Source organism: Carica papaya, chromosome 8 (assembly GCF_054855325.1).
Source record: "Carica papaya isolate Zhongbai chromosome 8, ASM5485532v1, whole genome shotgun sequence".
Classification (NCBI taxonomy): domain Eukaryota; kingdom Viridiplantae; phylum Streptophyta; class Magnoliopsida; order Brassicales; family Caricaceae; genus Carica; species Carica papaya.
In genome coordinates, this window is record NC_142316.1 from 18,867,030 (window position 1) to 18,889,260 (window position 22,231).

At 46.4% G+C, this 22,231-nt stretch overlaps 8 non-coding genes and 32 pseudogenes across 8 annotated transcripts; all 40 read left to right on the forward strand.

Annotated features, from left to right (window-relative positions):
* Window positions 1-1,034: 1,034 nt before the first annotated feature.
* LOC148248379 (5S ribosomal RNA) lies at window positions 1,035-1,153 on the forward strand (annotated as a pseudogene).
* Window positions 1,154-1,711: 558 nt separating this feature from the next.
* Window positions 1,712-1,830, forward strand: LOC148248380 (5S ribosomal RNA). The gene has a single exon (XR_015814824.1). It is a non-coding gene; the product is annotated as a 5S ribosomal RNA (ribosomal RNA).
* A 558-nt stretch (window positions 1,831-2,388) lies between these two features.
* Window positions 2,389-2,507, forward strand: LOC148248381 (5S ribosomal RNA; annotated as a pseudogene).
* Window positions 2,508-3,070: 563 nt separating this feature from the next.
* LOC148248382 (5S ribosomal RNA) lies at window positions 3,071-3,189 on the forward strand (annotated as a pseudogene).
* A 563-nt stretch (window positions 3,190-3,752) lies between these two features.
* Window positions 3,753-3,871, forward strand: LOC148248383 (5S ribosomal RNA; annotated as a pseudogene).
* Window positions 3,872-4,076: 205 nt separating this feature from the next.
* LOC148248384 (5S ribosomal RNA) lies at window positions 4,077-4,195 on the forward strand (annotated as a pseudogene).
* Window positions 4,196-4,756: 561 nt separating this feature from the next.
* LOC148248385 (5S ribosomal RNA) lies at window positions 4,757-4,876 on the forward strand (annotated as a pseudogene).
* Window positions 4,877-5,434: 558 nt separating this feature from the next.
* On the forward strand, window positions 5,435-5,553 carry LOC148248386 (5S ribosomal RNA). The gene has a single exon (XR_015814735.1). It is a non-coding gene; the product is annotated as a 5S ribosomal RNA (ribosomal RNA).
* A 205-nt stretch (window positions 5,554-5,758) lies between these two features.
* LOC148248387 (5S ribosomal RNA) lies at window positions 5,759-5,877 on the forward strand (annotated as a pseudogene).
* A 561-nt stretch (window positions 5,878-6,438) lies between these two features.
* On the forward strand, window positions 6,439-6,556 carry LOC148248388 (5S ribosomal RNA; annotated as a pseudogene).
* Window positions 6,557-6,760: 204 nt separating this feature from the next.
* LOC148248389 (5S ribosomal RNA) lies at window positions 6,761-6,879 on the forward strand (annotated as a pseudogene).
* A 209-nt stretch (window positions 6,880-7,088) lies between these two features.
* On the forward strand, window positions 7,089-7,207 carry LOC148248390 (5S ribosomal RNA; annotated as a pseudogene).
* Window positions 7,208-7,411: 204 nt separating this feature from the next.
* On the forward strand, window positions 7,412-7,530 carry LOC148248391 (5S ribosomal RNA; annotated as a pseudogene).
* Window positions 7,531-7,739: 209 nt separating this feature from the next.
* On the forward strand, window positions 7,740-7,858 carry LOC148248392 (5S ribosomal RNA; annotated as a pseudogene).
* Window positions 7,859-8,419: 561 nt separating this feature from the next.
* Window positions 8,420-8,538, forward strand: LOC148248393 (5S ribosomal RNA; annotated as a pseudogene).
* Window positions 8,539-8,747: 209 nt separating this feature from the next.
* LOC148248394 (5S ribosomal RNA) lies at window positions 8,748-8,866 on the forward strand (annotated as a pseudogene).
* Window positions 8,867-9,427: 561 nt separating this feature from the next.
* Window positions 9,428-9,546, forward strand: LOC148248395 (5S ribosomal RNA). Its single transcript, XR_015814525.1, has one exon. It is a non-coding gene; the product is annotated as a 5S ribosomal RNA (ribosomal RNA).
* An 884-nt stretch (window positions 9,547-10,430) lies between these two features.
* On the forward strand, window positions 10,431-10,549 carry LOC148248396 (5S ribosomal RNA; annotated as a pseudogene).
* A 564-nt stretch (window positions 10,550-11,113) lies between these two features.
* LOC148248397 (5S ribosomal RNA) lies at window positions 11,114-11,232 on the forward strand (annotated as a pseudogene).
* A 562-nt stretch (window positions 11,233-11,794) lies between these two features.
* On the forward strand, window positions 11,795-11,913 carry LOC148248398 (5S ribosomal RNA). Its single transcript, XR_015815328.1, has one exon. It is a non-coding gene; the product is annotated as a 5S ribosomal RNA (ribosomal RNA).
* A 559-nt stretch (window positions 11,914-12,472) lies between these two features.
* On the forward strand, window positions 12,473-12,591 carry LOC148248399 (5S ribosomal RNA). Its single transcript, XR_015815114.1, has one exon. It is a non-coding gene; the product is annotated as a 5S ribosomal RNA (ribosomal RNA).
* Window positions 12,592-13,415: 824 nt separating this feature from the next.
* On the forward strand, window positions 13,416-13,534 carry LOC148248400 (5S ribosomal RNA; annotated as a pseudogene).
* Window positions 13,535-13,741: 207 nt separating this feature from the next.
* Window positions 13,742-13,860, forward strand: LOC148248401 (5S ribosomal RNA). Its single transcript, XR_015814745.1, has one exon. It is a non-coding gene; the product is annotated as a 5S ribosomal RNA (ribosomal RNA).
* A 205-nt stretch (window positions 13,861-14,065) lies between these two features.
* Window positions 14,066-14,184, forward strand: LOC148248402 (5S ribosomal RNA). The gene has a single exon (XR_015815681.1). It is a non-coding gene; the product is annotated as a 5S ribosomal RNA (ribosomal RNA).
* Window positions 14,185-14,744: 560 nt separating this feature from the next.
* LOC148248403 (5S ribosomal RNA) lies at window positions 14,745-14,862 on the forward strand (annotated as a pseudogene).
* A 203-nt stretch (window positions 14,863-15,065) lies between these two features.
* LOC148248404 (5S ribosomal RNA) lies at window positions 15,066-15,184 on the forward strand (annotated as a pseudogene).
* Window positions 15,185-15,393: 209 nt separating this feature from the next.
* Window positions 15,394-15,512, forward strand: LOC148248405 (5S ribosomal RNA; annotated as a pseudogene).
* A 206-nt stretch (window positions 15,513-15,718) lies between these two features.
* LOC148248406 (5S ribosomal RNA) lies at window positions 15,719-15,838 on the forward strand (annotated as a pseudogene).
* Window positions 15,839-16,043: 205 nt separating this feature from the next.
* Window positions 16,044-16,162, forward strand: LOC148248407 (5S ribosomal RNA; annotated as a pseudogene).
* Window positions 16,163-16,722: 560 nt separating this feature from the next.
* LOC148248408 (5S ribosomal RNA) lies at window positions 16,723-16,839 on the forward strand (annotated as a pseudogene).
* Window positions 16,840-17,045: 206 nt separating this feature from the next.
* LOC148248409 (5S ribosomal RNA) lies at window positions 17,046-17,164 on the forward strand (annotated as a pseudogene).
* A 208-nt stretch (window positions 17,165-17,372) lies between these two features.
* Window positions 17,373-17,491, forward strand: LOC148248410 (5S ribosomal RNA). Its single transcript, XR_015815538.1, has one exon. It is a non-coding gene; the product is annotated as a 5S ribosomal RNA (ribosomal RNA).
* Window positions 17,492-18,053: 562 nt separating this feature from the next.
* On the forward strand, window positions 18,054-18,172 carry LOC148248411 (5S ribosomal RNA; annotated as a pseudogene).
* A 563-nt stretch (window positions 18,173-18,735) lies between these two features.
* Window positions 18,736-18,854, forward strand: LOC148248412 (5S ribosomal RNA; annotated as a pseudogene).
* A 564-nt stretch (window positions 18,855-19,418) lies between these two features.
* On the forward strand, window positions 19,419-19,537 carry LOC148248413 (5S ribosomal RNA; annotated as a pseudogene).
* A 559-nt stretch (window positions 19,538-20,096) lies between these two features.
* On the forward strand, window positions 20,097-20,215 carry LOC148248414 (5S ribosomal RNA; annotated as a pseudogene).
* Window positions 20,216-20,420: 205 nt separating this feature from the next.
* On the forward strand, window positions 20,421-20,539 carry LOC148248415 (5S ribosomal RNA; annotated as a pseudogene).
* A 561-nt stretch (window positions 20,540-21,100) lies between these two features.
* Window positions 21,101-21,218, forward strand: LOC148248416 (5S ribosomal RNA; annotated as a pseudogene).
* Window positions 21,219-21,422: 204 nt separating this feature from the next.
* Window positions 21,423-21,541, forward strand: LOC148248417 (5S ribosomal RNA; annotated as a pseudogene).
* A 209-nt stretch (window positions 21,542-21,750) lies between these two features.
* Window positions 21,751-21,869, forward strand: LOC148248418 (5S ribosomal RNA; annotated as a pseudogene).
* Window positions 21,870-22,231: the final 362 nt, after the last annotated feature.

Here is a 22,231-nt window from a genome sequence, read left to right on the forward strand (position 1 = left end):
GGGTGCGATCATACCAGCATTAATGCACCGAACTCCATCAGAACACCGCAGTTAAGTGTGCTTGGGCGATATTAGTACTCAGATGGGTGACCTCTCGGGAAGTCCTCGTGTCGAACCAATTTTTTTTCAGACGCGTCGTTCGACGTTATGCGGGACTGGAACTCGGATCCGCTGGTTTATACGCAAATGTGAGTCAAGAAGCAGGGGCATTTTAATCGATATTAGAACGAGAAAGAGAGATGCAGAGTGCACGCACAAGGAAACAAATGACGGGAGGGGGAGGGAAGGAGAAAGAGTGTATGTAATTTCAGCACGAAATGAAACAGGTGCGATCATACCAGCACTAATGCATCGGATTCTATCAGAACTCCATACATAAGGGTGCTTGGGCGAGAGTAGTACTAGCATGGGTTACCTCCTGCGAAGTCCTTATATTTCACCCATTTTCTTGTAAAGTCCTCGTGTTGCACCCATTTTTTTGCAGATGATTCTTTCAACGTTACGCGCGACTTGAATTATGGTCCTCAGGTTTATTCGCAAATGTGAGTCAAGAAGCAGGGGCATTTTAATCGATATTAGAACGAGAAGGAGAGGTGCAGTGTGAACGCACAAGGAAACAATTGATGGGAGGGGAGATGGAGGGAGAAAAAGTGTATGTATTTGCAGCACAGAATGAAACATGAGCAATTATACCAGCACCAATGCAACAGATTCTATCAGAACTCCGCAAGTTAAGAGTTCTTGGGCGAGAGTAGCACTAGGATGGGTGACCTCCTACGAAGTCCCTATATCTCACCCATTTTCTTAAGAAGTCCTCGTGTTGCACCCATTTTTTTGCAGATGATTCTTTCGACAATACGCGTGACTTGAATTATGGTCCTCAGGTTTATTCGCAAATGTGAGTCACGGCACCGTAGCATTTTACTTGATATTAGAACGAGCACGGGAGGTGCAGTGCGCACGCACAAGGAAACAAATGATGGGAGGGGGAAGAAAGGAGAAGGAGTATATGTATTTGCAGCGCAAAATTAAATGGGTGCGATCATACGAGCATTAATGCACCGGACCCCATCAGAACTCCGCAGCTAAGTGTGCTTGGGCAAGAGTAGTACTCGGATGGGTGACCTCCTGGGAAGTCCTCGTGTCGAACCAATTTATTTTCAGACGGGTCGTTCGACGTTACTCGCGATTGGAACTAGGATCCGTTGGTTTATACGCAAATGTGAGTCAAGAAGCTGGGGCATTTTAATCGATATTAGAACGAGAAGGAGAGATACAGAATACTTGCACAAGGAAACAAATGACGGGAGGGGGGATGGAGGGAGAAAAAGTGTATGTATTTGCAGCGCATAATGAAACATGAGCAATCATACCAGCACCAATGCAACGGATTCTATCAGAACTCCGCAAGTTAAGGGTGCTTGGGCGAGAGTAGCACTAGGATTGGTGACCTCCTGTGAAGTCCTTATATTTCACCCATTTTCTTAGGAAGTCCTCGTGTTACACCCATTTTTTTGCAGATGATTCTTTCGACGATACACGCGACTTGAATTATGGTCCTCAGGTTTATTCGCAAATGTGAGTCATGGCACCGTGGCATTTTACTTGATATTAGAACGAGCACGGGAGGTGCAGTGCGCACGCACAAGGAAACAAATGTTGGGAGGGGGAAGAAATGAGGAGTATATGTATTTGCAGCGCAAAATTAAACAGGTGCGATCATACCAGCATTAATGCACCGGATCCCATCAGAACTCCGCAGTTAAGTGTGCTTGGGCGAGAGTAGTACTTGGATGGGTGACCTCCTGGGAAGTCCTCGTGTCGCACCAATTTATTTTCAGACGGGTCGTTCGACGTTACGCGCGACTGGACTTAGGGTCCGCTGGTTTATACGCAAATGTGAGTCAAGAAGCAGGGGCATTTTAATCGATATTAGAACGAGAAGGAGAGGTGCAGTGTAAACGCACAAGGAAACAATTGATGGGAGGGGGAGGGAAGGAGAAGAAGTGTATGTATTTTGAGCACTAAATGAAACGGGTGCGATCATACCAGCACTAATGCAACGAATTCGATCAGAACTTTGTAGGTAAGGGTGCTTGGGCGAGAGTAGTACTAGCATGGGTTACCTCCTGCGAAGTCCTTATATTTCACCCATTTTCTTGTGAAGTCCTTGTGTTGCACCCATTTTTTTGCAGATGATTCTTTCGACGTTACGCGCGACTTGAATTATGGTCCTCAAGTTTATTCGCAAATGTGAGTCACGACGGTGTAGAATTTTACTTGATATTAGAACGAGAACGGGAGGTGCAGTGCGCACGCACAAGGAAACAAATGACAGGAGGGGGAAGAAAGGAGAAGGAGTTTATGTATTTGCAGCGCGAATTAAACGGGTGCGATCATACCAGCACTTATGCACCGGATCCCATCAGAACTCCGCAGTCAAGTGTGTTTGGCTGAGAGTAGTACTCGGATGGGTGACCTCCTGGGAAGTCCTCGTGTCGCACCAATTTTTTTTCAGACGGGTCGTTCGACGTTACGCGCGAGTGGAACTAGGGTCCGCTGGTTTATTCGCAAATGTGAGTCAAGAAGCAGGGGCATTTTAATCGATATTAAAACGAGAAGGAGAGGTGCAGTGTGAACGCACAAGGAAACAATTGATGGGAGGGGGAGGGAAGGAGAAGGAGTGTATGTATTTTCAGCACGAAATGAAACAGGTGCGATCATACCAGCACTAATGGAACGGATTCTATCAGAACTCCGTAGGTAAGCGTGGTTGGGCGAGAGTAGTACTAGCATGGGTTACCTCCTGCGAAGTCCTTATATTTCACCCATTTTCTTGTGAAGTTCTCGTGTTGCACACATTTTCTTTTCTTCAGATGTGCCGTTCGACGTTACGTGCGACTTTAATTATGGTCTACAGATTTATTCGCAAATGTGAGTCACGGCGCCGTGGCATTTTACTTGATATTTGAACGAGAACAAGAGGTGCAGTGCGCACGCACAAGGAAACAAATGACTTGAGGGGGAAGAAAGGAGAAGGAGTTTATGTATTTGCATCGTGAAATTAAACAGGTGCGATCATACCATCACTAATGCACCGGATCTCATTAGAACTCTGCAGTTAAGTGTGCTTGGGCGGGAGTTGTACTCGGATGGGTGACCTCCTGGGAAGTCCTCGTGTCGCACTAATTTTTTTTTTCAGACGGGTCGTTCGACGTTACGTGCGACTGGAACTAGGGTCCACTGGTTTATATGCAAATGTGAGTCAAGAGAAATGGGTATTTTAATCGATATTAGTACGAGAAGGAGAGATGCAGAGTGCACGCACAAGGAAACAAATGACGGGAGGGGGGATGGAGGGAGAAAAAGTGTATGTATTTGCAGCGCAGAATGAAACATGAGCAATCATACTAGCACCAATGCAACGGATTCTATCAGAACACCGCAAGTTAAGGGTGCTTGGGCGAGAGTAGCACTAGGATGGGTGACCTCCTGCGAAGTCCTTATATTTCACCCATTATCTTAGGAAGTTCTCGTGTTGCACCCATTTTTTTGCAGATGATTCTTTCGACATTACGTGCGACTTGAATTATGGTCCTCAGGTTTATTCGCAATTGTGAGTCACGGCGCTGTAGCATTTTACTTGATATTAGAACGAGAACGAGAGCTACAGTGCGCACGCACAAGGAAACAAATGACGGGAGGGGGATGAAAGGGGAATGAGTTTATGTATTTGCAGCGCGAAATTAAACAGGTGCAATCTTTCTAGCACTAATGCACCGGATCCCAGCAGAACTCCGCAGTTAAGTGTGCTTGGGCGAGAATAGTACTCGGATGGGTGACCTCTTTGGAAGTCCTCGTGTCGCACCAATTTTTTTTCAGACGGGTCGTTCGATGTTACGCGCGAGTGGAATTAGGGTCAGCTGGTTTATACGCAAATGTGAGTCAAGAAGCAGGGGCATTTTAATCGATATTAGAACGAGAATGAGAGGTGAAGTGTGAACGCACAAGGAAACAAATGACCGGAGGGGGAAGAAAGGAGAAGGAGTGTATGTATTTACAGCGCGAAATTAAATAGGTGCGATCATACCAGCACTAAAGCCTCGGATTCCATCATAACTCCGCAGTTAAGTGTGCTTGGGCGAGAGTAGTACTCGGATGGGTGACCACTTGTGAAGCCCTCGTGTTGCACCTATTTTTTTCGGATGGGTTGTTCGACGTTACGCGCGAATGGAATTATAAACCGCTGGTTCATTTGCAAAGGTGAGTCACGGTGCCGGGTCATATTTACTTGATATTAAAACGAGAAAGAGAGATGCAGAGTGCACGCACAAGGAAACAAATTACGGGAGGGGGGATGGGAGGAGAAAGAGTGTAAGTATTTGCAGTGCAGAATGAAACATGAGGGATCATACCAGCACTAATGAAACGGATTCTATAAGAACTCCGCAGTTAAGGGTGCTTGGGCGAGAAAAGTACTCGGATGGGTGACCTCCTGCGAAGTCCTTATATTTCACCCATTTTCTTGGGAGGTCCTCGTGTTGCACCCATCTTTTTGCAGATGATTCTTTCGACATTACGCGCGACTTGATTTATGGTCCGCAGGTTTATTCGCAAATGTGAGTCATGGCGCCGTGGTATTTTATTTGATATTAAAACGAGTACGGGAGGTGTAGTGCGCACGCACAAGGAAACAAATGACGGGATGAGGAAGAAAAGAGAAGGAGTGTATGTATTTGAAGCACAAAATTAAACAAATGGCATCATACTAGCACTAATGCACTGGATCCCATCAGAACTCTACAGTTAAGTGTGCTTGGGCGAGAGTAGTACTCAGATGGTTGACCTCCTGGGAAGTCCTCGTGTCGCACCAATTTTTTTTTCAGACGGGTCGTTCGACGTTACGCGCGACTGGAACGAAGGTCCGCTGGTTTATACGCAAATGTGAGTCAAGAAGCAGAGGCATTTTAATCGATATTAGAACGAGAAGGAGAGGTGCAGTGTGAACGCACAAGGAAACAATTGATGGGAGGGGGAGGGAAGGAGAAGGAGTGTATTTATTTTCAGCACGAAATGAAACAGGTGCGATCATACCAGCACTAATGCAACGAATTCTATCAGAACTCCGTAGGTAAGGGTGCTTGGGCAAGAGTAGTTCTAGCATGGGTTACCTCCTGCGAAGTCCTTATATTTCACCCATTTTCTTAGGAAGTCTTCGTGTTGCACCCATTTTTTTGCACATGATTCTTTCCACGATACGCGCGACTTTAATTATGGTCCTCAAGTTTATTCACAAATGTGAGTCACAGCACCGTAGCATTTTACTTGATATTAGAACGAGCACGGGAGGTGCAGTGCGCACGCACAAGGAAACAAATGACGGGAGGGGGAAGAAAGGAGAATGAGTTTATGTATTTGCAGCGCATAATTAAATGGGTGCGATCATACCAGCACTAATGCACCGGATCCTATCAGAACTCCGCAGTTAAGTGTGCTTGGGCGAGATTAGTACTCGGATGGGTGACCTCCTGGGAAGTCCTCGTGTCGCACCAATTTTTTTTCTGACGGGTCGTTCGACGTTACGCGCGTCTGGAACTAGGGTCCGCTGGTTTATACGCAAATGTGAGTCAAGAAGCAGGGGCATTTTAATCGATATTAGAACGAGAATGAGAGGTGAAGTGTGAACGCACAAGGAAACAAATGACGGGAGGGGGAAGAAAGGAGAAGGAGTGTATGTATTTGCAGCGCAGAATTAAACTTATGCGATCATACCAGCACTAAAGCCCCGGATCCCATCAGAACTCCGCAGTTAATTGTGCTTGGGCGAGAGTAGTACTCGGATGGGTGACCACTTGGGAAGCCCTCGTGTTGCACCTATTTTTTTTCGGATGGGTTGTTCGACGTTACGCGCGAATGGAATTATGTACCGCTGGTTCATTTGCAAAGGTGAGTCACAGTGCCGGGTCATATTACTTGATATTAGAACAAGAAAGAGAGATGCAGAGTGCACGCACAAGGAAACAAATGACGGGAGGGGGGATGGGAGGAGAAAGAGTGTATGTATTTACAGTGCAGAATGAAACAAGATGGATCATACCAGCACTAATGCAACGGATTCTATCAGAACTCCGCAGTTAAGAGTGCTTGGGCGAGAAAAGTACTCGGATGGGTGACCTCCTGCGAAGTCCTTATATTTCACCCATTTTCTTGGGAGGTCCTCGTGTTGCACCCATCTTTTTGCAGATGAATCTTTCGACGTTATGCGCGACTTGATTTATGGTCCGCAGGTTTATTCGCAAATGTGAGTCACGGCGCCGTGGCATTTTACTTGATATTAAAACGAGTACGGGAGGTGTAGTGCGCACGCACAAGGAAACAAATGACGGGAGGAGGAGGAAAAGAGAAGGAGTGTATGTATTTGAAGCGCAAAATTAAACAAGTGGCATCATACCAGCACTAATGCACTGGATCCCATCAGAACTCTGCAGTTAAGTGTGCTTAGGCGAGAGTAGTACTCGGATGGGTGACCTCTTGGGAAGTCCTCGTATCGCAACAATTTTTTTTCAGATGGGTCGTTCGACGTTACGCGTGACTAAAACTATGGTCCACTGGTTTATACGCAAATGTGAGTCAAGAATCAGAGGAATTTTAATCAATATTAGAACGAGAAGGAGAGATGCAGTGTGAATGCACAAGGAAACAAATGATGGGAGGGGGGGAGGGAAGAAGGAGTGTATGTATTTTCAGCACAAAATTAAACAGGTGCGGTCACACCAGCACAAATGCACCGGATCCCATCAGAACTCCGCAGTTTTGTGTGCTTTGGCGAAAGTAGTACAATGATGGGTTACCTCCTGGGAAGTTCTCGTGTTGTACCCATTTTCTTTTTTTCAGATGTGTCGTTCGACGTTACGCGCGACTTGAATTATGGTCCTCAGGTTTATTCGCAAATGTGAGTCACGGCGCCGTGGTATTTTACTTAATAGTAGAACGAGAACGGGAGGTGCAGTGCGCACGCACAAGGAAACAAATGACGGGAGGGGGAAGAAAGTGGAATGAGTTTATGTATTTGCAGCGCGAAATTAAACAGGTGCGATCACACCAGCACTAATGCACCGGATCCCATTAGAACTCCGCAGTGAAGTGTGCTTGGGCGAGATTAGTACTCGGATGGGTGACCTCTTGGGAAGTCCTCGTGTTGCACTAATTTTTTTTCAGACGGGTCATTCGACGTTACGCGCGTCTAGAACTAGGGTCCGTTGGTTTATACGCAAATGTGAGTCAAGAAGCAGGGGCATTTTAATCGATATTAGAACGAGAAGGAGAGGTGCAGTGTGAACGCACAAGGAAACAAATGATGGGAGGGGAGGAGGGAAGAAGGAGTGTATGTATTTTCAGCACGAAATTAAACAGGTGCGGTCACACCAGCACAAATGCAAAGGATCCAATCAGAACTCCGTAGTTAAGTGTGCTTTGGCGAAAGTAGTACAATGATGGGTTACCTCCTGGGAAGTTCTCGTGCTGCACCCATTTTCTTTTTTTCAGATGTGCCGTTCTACCTTACGCTCGACTTTAATTATGGTCCGCAGATTTATTTGCAAATGTGAGTCACCGCGCTGTGGCATTTTACTTGATATTTGAACGAGAACGAGAGGTGCAGTGCACACGCAAAAGGAAACAAATGACGGGAGTGGGAAGAAAGGAGAAGGAGTTTATGTATTTACAGCGCAAAATTAAACAGGTGCGATCATACCAACACTATTGCACCGGATCCCATCAGAACTCTGCAGTTAAGTGTGCTTGGGCGAGAGTAGTACTCGGATGGGTGACCTCCTGGGAAGTCCTCGTGTCGCACTAATTTTTTTTTCGGACGGGTCGTTCGACGTTACGCGCGACTGGAACTAGGTTCCCCTTGTTTATACGCAAATGTGGGTCAAGAAGCAGGGCATTTTAATCGATATTAGAACGAGAAGGAGAGATGCAGAGTGCACGCACAAGGAAACAAATGACGGGAGGGGGGATGGAGGGAGAAAATGTGTATGTATTTGCAGCGCAGAATGAAACATGAGCAATCATACCAGCACCATTGCAACGGATTCTATCAGAACTCCGCAAGTTAAGGGTGCTTGGGCGAGAGTAGCACTAGGATGGGTGACCTCCTGCGAAGTCCTTATATTTCACCCATTTTCTTAGGAAGTCCTCGTATTGCCCCCATTTTTTTGCAGATGATTCTTTCGACGATACGCGCGACTTGAATTATGGTCCTCAGGTTTATTCGCAAATGTGAGTCATGGCACCGTAGCATTTTACTTGATATTAGAACGAGCACGGGAGGTGCAGTGCGCACGCACAAGGAAACAAATGACGGGAGGGGGAAGCAACGAGAAGGAGTTTATGTATTTGCAGCGCGGTATTAAACGGGTGCGATCATACCAGCACAAATGCACCGGATCTCATCAGAACTTCGCAGTTAAGTGTGCTTTGGCGAAAGTTGTACAATGATGTGTTACCTCCTGGGAAATTCTCGTGTTTCACCCATTTTCTTTTTTTTAGATGTGAAGTTCGACGTTACGCGCGACTTTAATTATGGTCCGCAGATTTATTCGCAAATGTGAGTCAAGGCGCCGTGACATTTTACTTGATATTAGAACGAGAACGAGAGATGCAGTGCGCAAGCACAAGGAAACAAATGACGGAATGTAGAAGAAAGGGAAATGAGTTTATGTATTCGCAGCGCAAAATTAAACAGCTGCGATCATACCAGCACTAATGCACCGGATCCCTTCAGAACACCGCATTTAAGTGTGCTTGGGCGAGGGTAGTACTCGGATGGGTGACCTCCTGCGAAGTCCTCGTGTCGCACTAATTTTTTTTTCAAACGGGTCGTTCGAAGTTACGCGCGACGGGAACTAGGCTCCACTGGTTTATACGCAAATGTGAGTCAAGAAGCAGGGGCATTTTAATCGATATTAGAACGAGAAAGAGAGATGCAGAGTGCACGCACAAGGAAACAAATGACGGGAGGGGGATGGAGGGAGAAAAAGTGTATGTATTTGCAGCGCAGAATGAAACATGAGCAATCATACCAGCACCAATGCAACGGATTCTATCAGAACTCCGCAAGTTAAGGCTGCTTGGGCGAGAGTAGCACTAGGATGGGTGACCTCCTGCGAAGTCCTTATATTTCACCCATTTTCTTAGGAAGTCCTCGTGTTGCACCCATTTTTTTGCAGATGATTCTTTCGATGATACGCGCGACTTGAATTATAGTCCTCAGGTTTATTCGCAAATGTGAGTCACGGCACCGTAGCATTTTACTTGATATTAGAACGAGCACGGGAGGTGCGGTGCGCACGCACAAGGAAACAAATGACGGGAGGGGGAAGAAACGAGAAAGAGTTTATGTATTTGCAGCGCAGAATTAAACAGGTGCGATCATACCAGCACTAATGAACCGGATCCCATCAGAACTCCGTAGTTAAGTGTGCTTGGGCGAGAGTAGTACTCGGATGGGTGACCTCCTGGGAAGTCCTCGTGTCGCACCAATTTATTTTCAGACGGGTCGTTCGACGTTACGCGCAACTGGAACTGGGGTCCGCTGGTTTATACGCAATTGTGAATCAAGAAGAAGGGGCATTTTAATCGATATTAGAACGAGAAGGGGAGGTGCTGTGTGAACGCACAAGGAAACAATTGATGGGAGGGGGAGGGAAGGAGAAGGAGTGTATGTATTTTCAGCACAAAATGAAACAGGTGCGATCATACCAGCACTAATGCAACGGATTCTATCAGAACTCCGTAGGTAAGGGTGCTTGGGCGAGAGTAGTACTAGCATGGGTTACCTCCTGCGAAGTCCTTATATTTCACCCATTTTCTTGTGAAGTCCTCGTGTTGCACCCATTTTCTTTTTTTCATATATGTCGTTCGACGTTACGCGCGACTTTAATTATGGTCCGCAGGTTTATTCGCAAATATGAGTCACGGCGCCGTGGCTTTTTACTTGATATTAGAACGAGAACGGGAGGTGCAGTGCGCACGCACAAGGAAACAAATGACGGGAGGAGGACGAAAAGAGAAGGAGTGTATGTATTTGAAGCGCAAAATTAAACAAGTGGCATCATACCAGCACTAATGCACTGGATCACATCAGAACTCTCTAGTTAAGTGTGGTTGGTCGAGAGTAGTACTCGGATGGGTGACCTCTTGGGAAGTCCTCATGTCGCACCAATTTTTTTTCAGACGGGTCGTTCGACGTTACGCGCAACTAGAACTATGGTCCGCTGGTTTATACGTAAATGTGAGTCAAGAATCAGGGGCATTTTAATCGATATTAGAACGAGAAGGAGAGGTGCAGTGTGACGCACAAGGAAACAAATGATGGGAGGGGGGAGGGAAGAATGAGTGTATGTATTTTTAGCACGAAATTAAACAGGTGCGGTCACAACAGCACAAATGCACCGGATCCCATCAGAACTCCGTAGTTAAGTGTACTTTGGTGAAAGTAGTACAATGATGGGTTACCTCCTGGGAAGTTCTCGTGTTGCACCCATTTTCTTTTTTTCAGATGTGTCGTTCGACGTTACGCGCGACTTGAATTATGGTCCGCAGATTTATTCGCAAATGTGAGTCACGGCGCCGTGATATTTTACTTGATATTTGAACGAGAACAAGAGGTGCAGTGCGCACGCACAAGGAAACAAATGACGGGAGGGGGAAGAAAGGAGAAGGAGTGTGTGTATTCGCAGCGCGAAATGAAACAGGTGCGATCATACCAGCAATAATGCAACGGATTCTATCAGAACTCCGTAGGTAAGGGTGCTTGGGCGAGAGTAGTACTACCATGGGTTACCTCCTGCGAAGTCCTTATATTTCACCCATTTTCTTGTGAAGTCCTCGTGTTGTACCCATTTTTTTGCAGATGATTCTTTTCGACGTTACGCGCGACTTGAATTATGGTCCTATGGTTTATTCGCAGATGTGAGTCACGGCGCTGTAGTATTTTACTTGATATTAGAACGAGAACGGGAGGTGCAGTGTGCACGCACAAGGATACAAATGACGGGAGGGAGAAGAAAGGGGAATGAGTTTATGTATTTGTAGCGCAAAATTAAACAGGTGCTATCATACCAGCACTAATGCACCGGATCCCATCAGAACTCCGCAGTGAAGTGTGATTGGGCGAGATTAGTACTCGAATGGGTGACCTCCTGGGAAGTCCTCGTGTTGCACAAATTTTTTTTTTCAGACGGGTCGTTCGACGTTACACGCGACTGGAATTAGGGTCCACTAGTTTATACGCAAATGTGAGTCAAGAAGCAGGGGCATTTTTATCGATATTAGAACGAGAAGGAGAGATGTAGAATGCACGCACAGGGAAACAAATGACGGGAGGGGGGATGGAGGGAGAAAAAGTGTATGTATTTGCAGTGCAGAATGAAACATGAGCAATCATACCAATACCAATGCAACAGATTCTATCAGAACTACGCAGTTAAGGGTGCTTGGGCGAGAAAAGTACTCGGATGGGTGACCTTCTGCGAAGTCCTTATATTTCACCCATTTTCTTAGGAAGTTCTCGTGTTGCTCCCACTTTTTTGCAGATGATTCTTTCGACAATACGCGTGACTTGAATTATGGTCCTCAGGTTTATTCGCAAATGTGAGTCACGGCACCGTAGCATTTTACTTTATATTAAAACGAGCACGGGAGGAGCAGTGCGCACGCATAAGGAAACAAATGACGGGAGGGGGAAGAAAGGAGAAGGAGTTTATGTATTTGCAGCGCGGAATTAAATGGGTGCGATCATACCAGCACTAATGCACCGGATCCCGTCAGAACTCCGCAGTTAAGTGTGCTTGGGCGAGAGTAGTACTCAGATAGGTGACCTCCTGGGAAGTCCTCGTGTCGCACCGATTTTTTTTCAGACGGGTCGTTCGACGTTACGCGCGACTGGAACTAGAGTCCGCTGGTTTATCCGCAAATGTGAGTCAAGAAGCAGGGGCATTTTAATCGATATTAGAACGAGAAGGAGAGGTGCAGTGTGAACGCACAAGGAAACAATTGATGGGAGGGGGAGGGAAGGAGAAGGAGTGTATGTATTTTCAGCACGAAATGAAACAGGTGCGATCATACCAGCACTAATGCAACGGATTCTATCAGAACTCCGTAGGTAAGGGTGCTTGGGCGAGAGTAGTACTAGCATTGGTTACCTCCTGCGAAGTCCTTATATTTCACCCATTTTCTTGTGAAGTCCTCGTGTTGCACCCATTTTTTTGCAGATGATTCTTTCGACGTTACGCGCGACTTGAATTATGGTCCTCAGGTTTATTCGCAAATGTGATTCACGGCGCTGTAGCATTTTACTTTATATTAGAACGAGAGCGGGAGGTGCAGTGCGCACGCACAAGGAAACAAATGACGAGAGGGGGAAGAAAGGGGAATGAGTTTATGTATTTACAGTGCGAAATTAAACAGGTGCGATCATACCAGCATTAATGCACCGGATCCCATCAGAACTCCGCAGTGAAGTGTGCTTGGGCGAGATTAGTACTCGGATGGGTGACCTATTGGGAAGTCCTCGTGTCGCACCAATTTTTTTTCAGACGGGTCGTTAGACGGTACGCGCGTCTGGAACAAGGGTCCGTTGATTTATATGCAAAAGTGAGTCAAGAAGTAGGGGCATTTTAATCGATATTAGAACGAGAAGGGGAGGTGAAGTGTGAACGCACAAGGAAACAAATGACGGGAGGGGGAAGAAAGGAGAAGGAGTGTATGTATTTGCAGCGCGAAATTAAAGAGGTGCGATCATACCAGCACTAATGCAACGGATTCTATCAGAACTCCGTAGGTAAGGGTGCTTGGGCGAGAGTAGTACTAGCATGGGTTACCTCCTGCGAAGTCCTTATATTTCACCCATTTTCTTGTGGAGTCCTCGTCTTGCACCCATTTTAATCGATATTAAAACGAGAAAGAGAGGTGCAGTGTGAACGCACAAGGAAACAATTGATGGGAGGGGGAGGGAAGGAGAAGGAGTGTATGTATTTTCAGCACGAAATGAAACAGGTGCGATCATACCAGCACTAATGCAACGGATTCTATCAGAACTCCGTAGGTAAGGGTGCTTGGGCGAGAGTAGTACAAGCATGGGTTACCTCCTGCGAAGTCCTTATATTTCACCCATTTTCTTGTGAAGTTCTCGTGTTGCACCCATTTTTTTTGCAGATGATTATTTCGACGTTACGCGCGACTTGAATTATGGTCCTCAGGTTTATGCACAAATGTGAGTCACGGCGCCGTGGCATTTTACTTGATATTAGAACGAGAACGGGAGGTGCAGTGCGCACGCACAAGGAAACAAATGACGGGAGGGGGAAGAAAGGGGAATGAGTGTATGTATTTGCAGCGCGAAATTAAACAGGTGCGATCATACCAGCACAAATGCACCGGATCCCATCAGAACTCCGCAGTTAAGTGTGCTTTGGCGAAAGTAGTACAATGATGGGTTACTTCGTGGGAAGTTCTCGTGTTGCACCCATTTTTTTTTTTAGATGTGCCGTTCGACGTTACGCGCGACTTTAATTATGGTCCACAGATTTATTCACAAATGTGAGTCAAGAAGCAGGGGCATTTTAATCGATATTAGAACGAGAATGAGAGGTGAAGTGTGAACGCACAAGGAAACAAATGACCGGAGGGGGAAGAAAGGAGAAGGAGTGTATGTATTTGCAGCGCGAAATTAAACAGGTGCGATCATACCAGCACTAAAGCTCCGGATCCCATCAGAACTCCGCAGTTAAGTGTGCTTGGGCGAGGGTAGTACTCGGGTGGGTGACCTCTTGGGAAGTCCTCGTGTCGCACCAATTTTTTTTCAGACGGGTCATTCGACGTTACGCGCGACTGGAACTAGGGTCCGCTGGTTTATGGGCAAATGTGAGTCAAGAAGCAGGGGCATTTTAATCGATATTAGAACGAGAATGAGAGGTGAAGTGTGAACGCACAAGGAAACAAATGACCGGAGGGGGAAGAAAGGAGAAGGAGTGTATGTATTTGCAGCGCGAAATTAAACAGGTGCGATCATACCAGCACTAAAGCTCCGGATCCCATCAGAACTCCGCAGTTAAGTGTGCTTGGGCGAGGGTAGTACTCGGATGGGTGACCACTTGGGAAGCCTTCGTGTTGCACCTATTTTTTTCCGGATGGATTGTTCGACGTTACGCGCGAATGGAATTATAAACCGCTGGTTCATTTGCAAAGGTGAGTCACGGTGCCGGGGCATATTACTTGATATTAGAACGAGAAAGAGAGATGTAGAGTGCACGCACAAGGAAACAAATGATGGGAGGGGGGATGGGAGGAGAAAGAGTGTATGTATTTGCAGTGCAGAATGAAACATGAGGGATCATACCAGCACTAATGCATGGATTCTATCAAAACTCCGCAGTTAAGGGTGCTTGGGCGAGAAAAGTACTCGGATGGGTGACCTCCTGCGAAGTCCTCATATTTCACCCATTTTCTTGGGAGGTCCTTGTGTTGCACCCATCTTTTTGCAGATGATTCTTTTGACGTTACGCGCGACTTGATTTATGGTCCGCAGGTTTATTCGCAAATGTGAGTCACAGCGCCGTGGCATTTTACTTGATATTAGAACGAGTACGGGAGGTGCAGTGCGCACGCACAAGGAAACAAATGACGGGAGGTGGAATAAAAGAGAGGGAGTGTATGTATTTGAAGCGCAAAATTAAACAAGTGGCATCATACCAGCACTAATGCACTGGATCCCATCAGAACTCTACAGTTAAGCGTGCTTGGGCGAGAGTAGTACTCGGATGGGTGACCTCATTGGAAGTTCTCGTATCGCAACAATTTTTTTGCAGATGGGTCGTTCGACGTTACACGCGACTGGAACTATGTTCTACTGGTTTATACGCAAATGTGAGTCAAGAATCAAGGGCATTTTAATCGATATTAGAACGAGAAGGAGAGGTGTAGTGTGAACGCACAAGGAAACAAATGATGGGAGGGGGGAGGGAAGAAGTAGTGTATGTATTTTCAGCACGAAATTAAACAGGTGCGGTCACACCAGCACAAATGCACCGCATCCCATCAGAACTCCGCAGTTAAGTGTGCTTTGGCGAAAGTAGTACAATGATGGGTTACCTCATGGGAAGTTCTCGTATTGCACCCATTTTCTTTTTTTCAGATGTGCCGTTCGACGTTACTCGCGACTTTAATTATGGTCCACAGATTTATTCGCAAATGTGAGTCACGGCGCCGTGGCATTTTACTTGATATTTGAACGAGAACGAGAGGTGCAGTGCGCACGCACAAGGAAACAAATGACGGGAAGGGGAAGAAAGGATAAGGAGTTTATGTATTTGCAGCGCGAAATTAAACAGGTGCAATCATACCAGCACTAATGCACCGGATCCCATCAGAACTCCGCAGTTAAGTGTGCTTGGGCGAGAGTAGTACTCGGATTGGAGACCTCCTGGGAAATCCTCGTGTCGCACTAATTTTTTTTTCAGATGGGTCGATCGACGTTACGTGCGACTGGAACTAGGGTCCACCGGTTTATACGCAAATGTGAGTCAAGAAGCAGGGGCTTTTTAATCGATATTAGAACAAGAAAGAGAGATGCAGAGTGCACGCACAAGGAAACAAATGACGGGAGAGGGGTGGAGGGAGAAAAAGTGTATGTATTTGCAGCGCAGAATGAAACATGAGCAATCATACCAGCACCAATGCAACGGATTCTATCAGAACTCCGCAAGTTAAGGGTGCTTGGGCGAGATTAGTACTCGGATGGGTGACCTCCTGGGAAGTCCTCGTGTCGCACCAATTTTTTTTCAGACGGGTCTTTCGACGTCAGGCGCGTCGGGAACTAGGGTCCGCTGGTTTATACGCAAATGTGAGCCAATAAGCAGGGGCATTTTAATCGATATTAGAACGAGAATGAGAGGTGAAGTGTTAATGCACAAGGAAACAAATGACAGGAGGGGGAAGAAAGTAGAAGGAGTGTATGTATTTGCAGCGGGAAATTAAACAGGTGCGATCATACCAGCACTAAAGCCCCGGATCCCATCAGAACTCCGCAGTTAAGTGTGCTTGGGTGAGAGTAGTACTCAGATGGGTGACCACTTGGGAAGCCCTCGTGTTGTACCTATTTTTTTTCGGATGGGTTGTTCGACGTTACGCGCGAATGGAATTATAAACCGCTGGTTCATTTGCAAAGGTGAGTCACGATGCCGGGGCACATTACTTTATATTAGAACGAGAAAGAGAGATGCAGAGTGCACGCAAAAGGAAACAAATGACGGGAGGGGGGATGGGAGGAGAAAGAGTGCATGTATTTGCAGTGCAGAATGAAACATGAGGGATCATACCAGCACTAATGCAATGGATTCTATCAGAACTCCGCAGTTAAGGGTGCTGGGGCAAGAAAAGTACTCGGATGGGTGACCTCATGCAAAGTCTTTATATTTCACCCATTTTCTTGGTAGGTCCTCGTGTTGAACCCATCTTTTTGTAGATGATTCTTTCGACGTTACGCGCGACTTGATTTATGGTCCGCAGGTTTATTCGCAAATGTGAGTCACGGCGCCGTGGTATTTTACTTGATATTAAAACGAGTACGGGAGGTGCAGTGCGCACGCACATGGAAACAAATGACGGGAGGAGGAAAAAAAGAGAAGGAGTGTATGTATTTGAAGCGCAAAATTAAACATGTGGCATCATACCAGCACTAATGCACTGGATCCCATCAGAACTCTGCAGTTAAGTGTGCTTGGACGAGTGTAGTACTCGGATGGGTGACCTCTTGGGAAGTCCTCATATCGCAACCATTTTTTTTCAGATGGGTCGTTCGACGTTACGCGCGACTGGAACTATGGTCCGCTGGTTTATACGCAAATGTGAGTCAAGAATCAGGGGCATTTTAATCGATATTAGAACGAGAATAAGAGGTGCAGTGTGAACGCACAAGGAAACAAATGATGGGAGGGGGGGAGGGAAGATGGTGTGTATGTATTTTCAGCACGAAATTAAACATGTGCGGTCACACCAGCACAAATGCACCAGATCCCATAAGAACTCCGCAGTTATGTGTGCTTTGGCGAAAGTAGTACAATGATGGGTTACCTCCTGGGAAGTTCTCGTGTTGCACCCATTTTTTTTTTTCAGATGTGCCGTTCGACATTACGCGCGACTTTAATTATGGTCCGCATATTTATTCGCAAATGTGAGTCACGGCGCCGTGGCATTTTACCTGATATTTGAACGAGAACGAGAGGTGCAGTGCACACGCCCAAGGAAACAAATGACGGGAGGGGGAAGAATGGAGAAGGAGTGTATGTATTTGCAGCGCGAAATGAAACTGGTGCGATCATACCAGCACTAATGCATCGGATCCCAGTAGAACTCCGCAGTTAAGTGTGCTTGGGCGAGAGAAGTACTCGGATGGGTGACCTCTTGGGAAGTCCACGTGTCGCACTAATTTTTTTTTCAGACAGGTCGTACGACGTTACGCGCGACTGGAACTAGGGTCCGCTGGTTTATACACAAATGTGAGTCAAGAAGCAGGGGCATTTTAATCGATATTAGAACGAGAATGAGAGGTGCATTGTGCACGCACATGGAAACAAATGACGGGAGGGGGGATGGAGGGAGAAAATGTGTATGTATTTGCAGCGCAGAATGAAACATGAGCAATCATACCAGCACCAATGCAACGGATTCTATCAGAACTCCGCAGGTTAACGGTGCTTGGGCGAAAGAAGCACTAGGATGAGTGACCTCCTGCGAAGTCCTTATATTTCACCCATTTTCTTAGGAAGTCCTCGTGTTGCACCCATTTTTATGCAGATGATTCTTTCGACGATACGCGCGACTTGAATTATGGTCTTCAGGTTTATTCGCAAATGTGAGTCACGGCATCGTAGCATTTTACTTGATATTAGAACGAGCACGGGAGGTGCAGTGCACCCGCACAAGGAAACAAATGACGGGAGGGGGAAGAAAGGAGAAGGAGTTTATGTATTTGCAGCGCGGAATTAAACGGGTGCGATCATACCAGCACTAATGCACCGGATCCCATCAGAACTCCGCAGTTAAGTGTGCTTGGGCGAGAGTAGTACTCAGATTGGAGACCTCCAGGGAAGTCCTTGTCTCTCATTAATTTTTTTTTTCAGACGGGTCGTTCGACGTTACGCACGACTGGAACTAGGGTCCGCTGGTTTATAGGCAAATGTGAGTCAAGAAGCAGGGGCATTTTAATCCATATTAGAACGAGAAGGAGAGGTGCAGTGTGAACGCACAAGGAAACAATTAATGGGAGGGGGAGGGAAGGAGAAGGAGTGTATGTATTTTCAGCACGAAATGAAACAGGTGCGATCATACCAGCACTAATGGAACGGATTCTATCAGAACACCGTAGGTAAGGGTGTTTGGGCGAGAGTAGTACTAGCATGGGTTACCTCCTGCGAAGTCCTTATATTTCACCCATTTTCTGGTGAAGTTCTCGTGTTGCACCCATTTTCTTTTCTTCAGATGTGCCGTTCGACGTTACGCGCGACTTTAATTATGGTCCGCAGATTTATTCGCAAATGTGAGTCACGGCGCCGTGACATTTTACTTAATATTTGAACGAGAACGAGAGGTGCAGTGCGCACGCACAAGGAAACAAATGAGGGGAGGGGGAAGAAAGGAGAAGGATTTTATGTATTTGCGGCGTGAAAAATTAGGTGCGATCATACCATCACTAATGCACCGGATCCAATCAGAACTCCGCAGTTAAGTGTGCTTGGGCGGGAGTAGTACTCGTATGGGTGACCTCCTGGGAAGTCCTCGTGTCGCACTAATTTTTTTTTTCAGACGGGTCGTTCGACGTTACGCGCGACTGGAACTAGGGTCCACTGATTTATACGCAAATGTGAGTCAAGAAGCAGGGGCATTTTAATCGATATTAGAACGAGAAGGAGAGATGCAGAGTGCACGCACAAGGAAACAAATAACGGGAGGAGGGATGGAGGGAGAAAAAGTGTATGTATTTTAAAGCGCAGAATGAAACATGAGCAATCATACCAGTACCAATGCAACGGATTCTATCAGAACTCCGCATGTTAAGGGTGCTTTGGCGAGAGTAGTACTAGCATGGGTTACCTCCTGCGAAGTCCTTATATTTCACCCATTTTCTTGTGAAGTCCTCGTGTTGCACCCATTTTTTTGCAGATGATTCTTTCTACGTTACGCGCGACTTGAATTATAGGCCTCAGGTCTATTCGCAAATGTGAGTCACGGCACCGTAGTATTTTACTTGATATTAGAACGAGCACGGGAGGTGCAGTGCCCACGCACAAGGAAACAATTGACGGGAGGGGGAAGAAAGGAGAAGGAGTTTATGTATTTGCAGCGCGAAATTAAACGGGTGCGATCATACCAGCACTATTGCACTGGATCCCATCAGAACTCCGCAGTTAAGTGTGCTTGGGCGAGAGTAGTACTCGGATGGGTTACCTCTTGGGAAATCCTTGTGTTGCACCAATTTTTTTTTCAGACGGGTCGTTCGACATTACGCGCGACTGGAACTATGGTCCGCTGGTTTATACGCAAATGTGGGTCAAGAATCAGGGGTATTTTAATCGATATTAGAAGGAAAAGGAGAGGTGCAGTGTGAACGCACAAGGAAACAAATAATGGGAGGGGGGGAGGGAAGAAGGAGTGTATGTATTTTCAGCGGGAAATTAAACAGGTGCGGTCATACCAGCACTAATGCATCGGATTCTATCAGAACTCCGTAGGTAAGGGTGCTTGAGCGAGAGTAGTACTAGCATGGGTTACCTCCTGCGAAGTCCTTATATTTCACCCATTTTCTTAGGAAGTCCTCGTGTTGCACCCATTTTTTTGCAGATGATTCTTTCGACGTTACGCGCGACTTGAATTATGGTCCTCAGGTTTATTCGCAAATGTGAGTCACAGCGTTGTAGCATTTTACTTGATATTAGAACGAGAACGGGAGGTACAGTGCGCACGCACAAGGAAACAAATGACGGGAGGGGGAAGAAAGGGGAATGAGTTTATGTATTTGCAGCGCAAAATTAAACGGGTGCAATCATACCAGCACTAATGCACCAGATCCAATCAGAACTCCGCAGTGAAGTGTGCTTGGGCGAGATTAGTACTCGGATGGGTGACCTTCTGGGAAGTCCTCGTGTCGTACCAATTTTTTTTCAGACGGGTCGTTCGACTTTACGCGCGTCTGGAACTAGGGTCCGCTGGTTTATACGCAAATGTGAGTCAAGATGCAGGGGCATTTTAATCGATATTAGAACGAGAATGAGAGGTGAAGTGTGAACGCACAAGGAAACAAATGACAGGAGGGGGAAGAAAGGAGAAGGAGTGTATGTATTTGCAGCGCGAAAGTAAACAGGTTCGATCATACCAGCACTAAAGCTCCGGATCCCATCAGAACTCTGCTGTTAAGTGTGCTTGGGCGAGCATAGTACTCGAATGGGTGACCACTTGGGAAGCCCTCGTGTTGCACCTATTTTTTTTCGGATGGGTTGTTAGACGTTACGCGCGAATAGAATTATAAACCGCTGGTTCATTTGCAAAGATGAGTCACGGTGCCGGGGTATATTACTTGATATTAGAACGAGAAAGAGAAATGCAGAGTGCACGCACAAGGAAACAAATGACGGGAGGGGGGATGGGAGGAGAAAGAGTGTATGTATTTGCAGTGCAGAATGAAACATGAGGGATCATACCAGCACTAATGCAATGGATTCTATCAGACCTCCGAAGTTAAGGGTGCTTGGGCGAGAAAAGTACTCGGATGGGTGACCTCCTGCGAAGTCCTTATATTTCACCCATTTTCTTGGGAGGTCCTCGTGTTGCTCCAATCTTTTTGCAGATGATTCTTTCGACTTTACGCGCGACTTGATTTATGGTCCGCAGGTTTATTCACAAATGTGAGTCACGGCGCCGTGGCATTTTACTTGATATTAGAACGAGTACGGGAGGTGCAGTGCGCACGCACAAGGAAACAAATGACGGAAGGAGGAAGAATAGAGAAGGAGTGTATGTATTTAAAGTGCAAAATTAAACAAGTGGCATCATGCCAGCACTAATGCACTGGATCCCATCAGAACTCTGCAGTTAAGTGTGCTTGGGCGAGAGTAGTACTCGGATGGGTGACCTCTTGGGAAGTCCTCGTATCGCAACAATTTTTTTTCAGATTGGTCGTTCGACGTTACGCGCGACTGGAACTATGGTCCGCTGGTTTATACGCAAATGTGAGTCAAGAATCACGGGCATTTTAATCGATATTCGAACGAGAAGGAGAGGTGTAGTGTGAATGCACAAGGAAACAAATGATGGGAGGGGGGGAGGGAAGAATGAGTGTATGTATTTTCATCATGAAATTAAACTGGTGCGGTCACACCAGCACTAGTGCACCGGATCCCATCAGAACTCCGCAGTTAAGTGTGCTTTGGCGAAAGTAGTACAATGATGGGTTACCTCCTGGGAAGTTCTCGTGTTGCACCCATTTTCTTTTTTTCAGATGTGCCGTTCGACGTTACGCGCGACTTTAATTATGGTCCGCAGATTTATTCTCAAATGTGAGTCACGGCGCCGTGGTATTTTACTTGATATTTGAACGAGAACGAGAGGTGCAGTTCGCACGCACAAGGAAACAAATGATGGGAGGGGGAAGAAATGAGAAGGAGTGTATGTATCTGCAGCGCGAAATTAAACAGGTGCGATCATACCAGCACTACAGCCCCGGATCCCATCAGAACTCCGCAGTTAAGTGTGCTTGGGCGAGAGTAGTACTCGGAATGGTGACCACCTGGGAAGCCCTCGTGTTGCACCTATTTTTTTTCGGATGGGTTGTTCGACGTTACGCGCGAAGGGAATTATAAACCGCTGGTTCATTTACAAAGGTGAGTCACGGTGCCAGGGCATATTACTTGATATTAGAACGAGAAAGAGAGATGCAGAGTGCACGCACAAGGAAACAAATGACGGGAGGGGGGACGGGAGGAGAAAGAGTGTATGTATTTGCAGTGCAGAATGAAACATGAGGGATCATACCAACACTAATGCAACGGATTCTATCAGAACACCGCAGTTAAGGGTGCTTGGGCGAGAAAAGTACTCGGATGGGTGACCTCCTGCGAAGTCCTTATAATTTCACCCATTTTCTTGGGAGGTCCTCGTGTTGCACCCATCTTTT